Source organism: Saccopteryx leptura, chromosome 2 (assembly GCF_036850995.1).
Source record: "Saccopteryx leptura isolate mSacLep1 chromosome 2, mSacLep1_pri_phased_curated, whole genome shotgun sequence".
Lineage (NCBI taxonomy): Eukaryota > Metazoa > Chordata > Mammalia > Chiroptera > Emballonuridae > Saccopteryx > Saccopteryx leptura.
This window is the reverse complement of record NC_089504.1, coordinates 276,788,237-276,796,189: the sequence shown is the minus strand read 5'-3', so window position 1 is coordinate 276,796,189 and position 7,953 is coordinate 276,788,237.

Genomic DNA, 7,953 nt, shown 5'->3' with positions numbered 1-7,953 from the left:
GGCTCAATCCTGAGGGCATCAGTTTGACCCCCGAGGTCACTGAGAAGCAATCAATGGCACAACTAAGTGGAGCAACATGTTGAAGCTTCTCTCTCTCTCTCTCTCTCTCTTTCTCTCTCTCTCCCTCTCTCGGAAAAAAGAAAAAGGATTTGCAAATGTCTTTGTCTCTATGTTTGCATAATATGCTGTTTTATACTCCATGCTCTGAAAATTTATTTCTTCCATAAAGGAAAGGAGAAAGACTCATATTTGCAGAAATAAAAGTGTATTCTGTCACTTAGCTTAGCTGTATTTGTATTCTTTTTTTTTTTTTTTTTTGGTTAGAGGAGGGGAGATAGTAAGGTAGACTCCTGCATACGCCCTGACCCGGATCCACCCCGCAACCCCATCTGGGGCTTTTGGTCAAATAAGTTTGTAAATATGATATATATGTTTGCTCGCTTATACTTTGCATTGGGTGTGGGGGACAGGCTGTAAGCAGGCAGGGTCATTATAGCCTAAGAGTTTTAAGACTAATCTTTTCCCCACCCTCTTGACTGTTGCATGATGAGGAGTGGTGCACTGTCATGAGGAATCCCATAATGCCTCAGATAGGTGGCTTTGTATCAGAGACTTCCTTGTTTGTATATTGGATTAAAGGTTTTGATTTTTACAATATAAAATGGGGCAGAGGCGCCCATGCTGGAGAAGAGCAGAGAAAGGCCAGGGGGAGGAGAGGAGAAGCAGCCAAGATGGTGGAGTGCTGAAGGAGAAGCCAGTTTGTGCAGAGAGAAGGAGATGGGGAACAAAGGTGAATAAGGCTGGTGAGGTAGAAACTTTTGATTCTAGAAAACTCAGATAAGTCAGTGGCTTTGGGAGCCCTGAATGGATAGGGAAGTGTTTTTCTATTGTGTGTATTTCTTGCCCGCCGGGTGCAAGCTAAAATTAAAGGTAATGGCCCACCAGTTCTTGACTCTGTTGTTTCATTACCATCTGTTGGAATCAAATGCTAACCTGCATGGGCCAGACGGCTGTGATAGTGGCCGTGGCTACTGGCCTTTAAAGGGGCCAATGCTATTTTTAGCTCCTGAGGCCCATGCTTGGACAAACTGAGCTATCCTCAGCGTCCAGGGTCACCACTGGAACCAGTAGAGCCACTGGCTGTAGGAGGGGAGTAGTGTATAGCCAGTAGCCATTACCTTTAATCCTAGTTTGCACCTGGTGGGTGAGAAATACACACAGTGGGAAAACACTTCCCTTTCCATTCAGGGCTCCCAAAGCCACTGATTCATCCAAGTTTCCTAGAATCAAAGGTTTCTACCTCACCAGCCTTATTCACCTCTGTTCCCCATCTCCTTCTCTCTGCACAAACTGGCTTCTCCTTCAGCACTCTGCCATCTTGGCTGCCTCTCCTCTCCAATATTAATTTCAGGAACCCAGTGAGCAAGTCCCTGGTCTGTCTCGTTTTATAGTGTAGAAATCCAAACCTTTAATCCAATATACAAATAAGGAAGTCTCTGATACAAAGTCACTTATCTGAGGCATGATGGGATTCCTCATGAGAGTGCACCACTCCCTATCATGCAACAGTCAATCAAGGGTGTGGGGAGAAGCTTAGTTTTGAAAAGATCTTAGTATTAAAAGGGTGAGAAAGGCTTAGTCTTAAAACTAAGCCTTAGGCTACAAGGACCCTGCCTGCTTACAGCCTGTCCCCCACACCCAAAGCAAACTATAAGCGAGCAAACATATACATCATATTTGCAAACTTATTTGACCCACAAGTAGGGAAGGTGAGCAGATGGTCGTTTCTTCTGCGTGCCCTGACAGGGAATCAAACCTGGGACATCCATACGCCAGGCGGACACTTTATCCCAGGGGTCTCAAACTCGCGGCCCGCGGGCTGCATGCGGCCCGCCGAACAATTTTGTGCGGCCTGCAGACTAACCCACAAAGTTCAAAATATTTTGGATAAAATTAAGTAAGCCTAGGGGCCTACTTGTATTTTTCATTTCTCTAGCATCCTAGCTAGATATTAGCTTAGTTAACAGCAGTTGTGATGCGATCTACAGTTTCTGGTCGTTTTGTGACACAGAGTAAACTGCATGTACGATTGTGCTTGTTGTACTGATTTTTTTTTGTTTTCAACTGCAGTGAGAAAAGTGTTGTGTAACAGTTGTCTTTTGTAGACCTAGTGCGGCCCGCCAAACGGTTGTGATCTTGCTCTGCGGCCCACATGCTGAGTTGAGTTTGAGACCCCTGCTTTATCCACTGAGTCCCCGGCCAGGGACAGTTGTTTTCATTTTTAACCAGTTCTGCAACAACATCTTTTTGAAATTCTGCCTTTGCATGTTTTGTAAATAGACTCTAAGGTTTTTTTTGTTTTTTTTTAAAGGAATTAATTTTTTGCCTCATCAATTTGCACAAGTAATTGCACAAGAATGGGAGAGGGGTGAGAATGGATTTAGAAAAGTATCTGTAAAAGAAAAATACTTTATTTTGTCCTGTTCCTCAAACACTATTCAACATTTTTTAATAAACATGTCTGTACCCACATTTCAACATGAACACCTCTTGTATGGCCAGTGGCCGCGGCCAGGGCCACCATCACAGCTGCCGCCTGGCCCATGCAGGTTCGCGTTGAATTCGGACAGTCGGTAAAGAAACAACGGAGCCAAGAACTGGTGGGCCATTAGCTTTAATCCTAGCTTGCACCCGGCGGGCAAGTAAAAACACACACTGGGCTCCAAAACCCACTTAAAAAAATACACTTTTTTTTACACTCCCATTCCTGCCACCCACCTAGCCCCTACTAAACTCCAAGCCCTAGGTGTTGGACAGATAAAATATATTATGCTCACTTTGTTAAAGATAGCACTGCCCACATGGAAGCTGTTGCCCAGGTGATATTAATGTGTGTCTCTGTGGGCAGGCAGGATCATTGTAGTCTGGGGCTTGGTTTTAGGACTAAGCCTTTCCCACCCTTTTTGATGTGGGGTGGTACAATCCCATCATGCCTCAGAGAAGTGACTTTGTGTCAGAGACTTTCCTATTTTGTATATTGGATTAAGGGTTTTGATTTCTACACTATAAAATGGGGGCAGAACGGGAGCTTGCGCTCTTGGTTCCTGAGATTATCATTAGAGAGGAGAGCAGAGAAAGGCCATGTGGAGGAGGCCAGGAGAAGCAGCCAAGATGGTGGAGTATTGAGTGAGAAGCCAGTTTGTGCAGAGTTTGTGCAGAGAGAAAGAAGGAGATGGGGAACAGAGGTGAGTAGTCTGGTAAGCTAGAAACCTTTGATTCTAGGTAACTCGGATAAGGCTCTGTGAGCACTGAATGTGAGTGGGTTTTGGAGCCCAGTGTGTGTTTTTACTTGCCCGCTGGGTGCAAGCTAGGATTAAAGATAATGGCCCATCAGGTTTTGGTTCCGTTGTTTCTTTTTTTTTTTTTTTTTTTTTAAATAATTTTATTTTTTTAATGGGGTGACATCAATAAATCAGGATACATATATTCAAAGATAACAAGCCCAGGTTATCTTGTCGTTCAATTATGTTGCATACCCACCACCCAAAGTCAGATTGTCCTCTGTCACCTTCTATCTAGTTTTCTTTGTGCCCCTCCCCCTCCCCCTCCCCCTTTCCCTCTCCCTTTCCCCCCTCCCCCCCCATAACCACCACACTCTTATCAATGTCTCTTAGTTTCACTTTTATGTCCCACCTACGTATGGAATAATGCAGTTCCTAGTTTTTTCTGATTTACTTATTTCGCTTCGTATCATATTATCAAGATCCCACCATTTTGCTGTAAATGATCCGATGTCATCATTTCTTATGGCTGAGTAGTATTCCATAGTGTATATGTGCCACATCTTCTTTATCCAGTCATCTATTGACGGGCTTTTTGGTTGTTTCCATGTCCTGGCCACTTTGAACAATGCTGCAATAAACATGGGGCTGCATGTGTCTTTACGTATCAATGTTTCTGAGTTTTTGGGATATATACCCAGTAGAGGGATTGCTGGGTCATAAGGTAGTTCTATTTTCAGTTTTTTGAGGAACCACCATACTTTCTTCCATAATGGTTGTACTACTTTACATTCCCACCGACAGTGGATGAGGGTTCCTTTTTTTCCACAGCCTCTCCAACATTTGCTATTACCTGTCTTGCTAATAATAGCTAATCGAACAGGTGTGAGGTGGTATCTCATTGCCGTTTTGATTTGCATTTCTCTAATAGCTAAAGAAGATGAGCATCTTTTCATATATCTGTTGGCCATTTGTATTTCTTCCTGGGAGAAGTGTCTATTCATATCCTCTTCCCATTTTTTATTGGATTGTTTGTTTGTTTGTTGTTGAGTTTTATGAGTTCTTTGTATATTTTGGATATTAGGCCCTTATCTGAGCTGTTGTTTGAAAATATCATTTCCCATTTAGTTGGCTTTCTGTTTATTTTGTTATCAGTTTCTCTTGCTGAGCAAAAACTTCTTAGTCTGATGTAGTCCCATTCATTAATTTTTGCCTTCACTTCTCTTGCCTGTGAAGTCAAATTCATAAAATGCTCTTTAAAACCCAGGTCCATGAGTTGAGTACCTATGTCTTCTTCTATGTACTTAATTGTTTCAGGTCTTATGTTTAGATCTTTGATCCATTTTGAGTTAATTTTTGTACAGGGAGAGAGACTGTAGTCCAGTTTCATTCTTTTGCATGTGGCTTTCCAGTTTTCCCAGCACCATTTATTGAAGAGGCTTTCTTTTCTCCATTGTGTGTTGTTGGCCCCTTTATCAAAAATTATTTGACTATATATATGTGGTTTTATTTCTGGACTTTCTATTCTGTTCCATTGTTCGGAGTGTCTATTTTTCTGCCAATACCATGCTGTTTTGATTGTCGTGGCCCTATAATATAGTTTGAAGTCAGGTATTGTAATGCCCCCAGCTTCATTCTTTTTCTTTAGGATTGCTTTGGCTATTCGGGGTTTTTTATAGTTCCATATAAATCTGATGATTTTTTGCTCTATTTCTTTAAAAAACGTCATTGGAAGTTTGATGGGAATTGCATTAAATTTGTATATTGCTTTGGGTAATATAGCCATCTTGATTATATTTATTCTTCCTAGCCAAGAACAAGGTATATTCTTCCATCTCATTATATCTTTTTCGATTTCCCTTAACAATGGTTTATAGTTTTCATTATATAAGTCCTTTACATTCTTTGTTATGTTTATTCCTAAGTATTTTATTTTTTTTGTTGCAATCGTGAAGGGGATTATTCTTTTGAGTTCGTTCTCAATTGTTTCATTGTTGGCATATAGAAAGGCTATTGACCTCTGTCTGTTAATTTTGTATCCTGCGACCTTACTGTATTGGCTTATTGTTTCTAGTAGTCTTTTTGTGGATTCTTTGGGGTTTTCAATGTATAGGATCATATCATCTGCAAAAAGTGATACCTTTACTTCTTCTTTTCCGATATGGATGCCTTTTATTTCTTTGTCTTGTCTGATTGCTCTAGCTAGAACCTCTAGTACCACATTAAATAAGAGTGGAGAGAGTGGACAACCCTGTCTTGTTCCTGATTTAAGGGGGAAAGCCTTCAGTTTAGTGCCATTTAATATGATGTTAGCTGATGGTTTATCATATATGGCCTTTATCATGTTGAGATATTTTCCTTCTATACCCATTTTGTTGAGAGTCTTAAACATAAAATTGTGTTGTATTTTATCGAAAGCCTTTTCTGCGTCTATTGATAAGATCATGTGGTTTTTGTTCTTTGTTTTGTTGATATGGTGTATTACGTTAACCGTTTTACGTATGTTGAACCATCCTTGAGATTCTGGGATGAATCGCACTTGATCATGATGTATTATTTTTTTAATATGTTGTTGTATTCTATTTGCTAGTATTTTGTTTAGTATTTTAGCATCTGTATTCATTAGAGATATTGGTCTGTAGTTTTCTTTTTTTGTGCCATCCTTGCCTGGTTTTGGTATGAGGGTTATGTTGGCCTCATAAAATGTGTTTGGAAGTATTGCTTCTTCTTCAATTTTTTGGAAGACTTTGAGTAGAATAGGAACCAAGTCTTCTTTGAATGTTTGATAAAATTCGCTGGTATAGCCGTCAGGGCCTGGACTTTTATTTTGGGGGGAGGTTTTTAATGGTTTTTTCTATTTCTTCTCTACTGATAGGTCTGTTTAAGCTTTCTGCTTCTTCTTGACTCAGTCTAGGAAGGTTGTATTGTTATAGGAATTTATCCATTTCTTCTAGGTTGTTGAATTTAGTGGCATATAGTTTTTCATAGTATTCTACAATAATTCTTTGTATATCTACGGTGTCCGTAGTGATTTCTCCTCTTTCATTTTGGATTTTGTTTATATGAGTTCTTTCTCTTTTTTCCTTGGTGAGTCTTGCCAAGGGTTTGTCAATTTTGTTGATCTTTTCAAAGAACCAGCTCCTTGTTCTATTAATTTTTTCTATAGTTTTTCTGTTCTCTAATTCATTTATTTCTGCTCTGATTTTTATTATCTCCTTTCTTCGGCTGGTTTTGGGTTTTCTTTGTTCTTCTTTTTCTAGTTCCTTAAGGTGGGAAGTTAAGTGGTTCACTTGGGCTCTCTCTTGTTTGTTCATATATGCCTGAAGTGATATGAACTTCCCTCTTTTTTTTTTTTTTTTTTTTAATTTTATTTATTTATTTATTTATTTTTTACAGAGACAGAGAGTGAGTGAGAGAGAGGGATAGACAGGGACAGACAGACAGGAACGGAGAGAGATGAGAAGCATCAATCATTAGTTTTTTGTTGTGCATTGCGACACCTTAGTTGTTCATTGATTGCTTTCTCATATGTGCCTTGACTGTGGGCCTTCAGCAGACCGAGTAACCCCTTGCTGGAGCCAGCAACCTTGGGTTCAAGCTGGTGGGCTTTTCCTCAAACCAGATGAGCCCGCACTCAAGCTGGCGACCTCGGGGTCTCGAACCCGGGTCCTCTGCATCCCAGTCTGACGCTCTATCCACTGCGCCACCGCCTGGTCAGGCTGAACTTCCCTCTTTTCACTGCTTTTGCTGCATCCCATAGATTCTGATATGTTGTATTGTCATTTTCATTATCTGTATATATCTTTTGATCTCTGCACTTATTTCTTCTTTGACCCATTCATTTTTTAAAAGTATGTTGTTTAGTTTCCACATTTTTGTGTGATTTTTTTCCTCTTTTTTGCAGTTGAATTCTAGTTTCAAGGCTTTATGATCAGAAAATATGCTTGGTACAACTTCAATTTTTCTGAATTTGCTGATGTTGTTTTTGGGGCCCAACATATGGTCAATTCTTGAGAATAATCCATGTACACTGGAGAAAAATGTATACTCAGTCACTTTGGGGTGAAATGTCCTGTAGATGTCTATCATATCCAGGTGCTCTAGTGTTTTGTTTAAGGCCACTATGTCTTTGTTGATTCTCTGTTTGGATGACCAATCTAGAGCCGTCAGCGGTGTATTGAGGTCTCCAAGTATGATTGTATTTTTGTCAGTTTTTGTTTTAAGATCAATAAGTAGCTGTCTTATATATTTTGGTGCTCCTTGGTTTGGTGCATATATATTAAGAATTGTTATGTCTTCTTGATTCAGTGTCCCCTTGGCCATTATGAAATGGCCATTTTTGTCTCTGAGTACTTTTCCTGTCTTGTAGTCAGTATTATCCAATATGAGTATTGCTATACCTGCTTTTTTTTGGATGTTATTTGCTTGGAGTATTGTTTTCCAGCCTTTCACTTTGAATTTGTTTTTATCCTTGTTACTTAGATGAGTTTCCTGTAGGCAGCATACCGTTGGATTTTCTTTTTTAATCCATTCTGCTACTCTGTGCCTTTTTATTGGTGAGTTTAATCCGTTTACATTTAGTGTAATTATTGATACTTGTGAGTTCTCTATTGCCATTTTATATCTTGCTTTCTGTTAGTTTTGTGTCTTGTTTGATCCTTCTCTTTCGTTT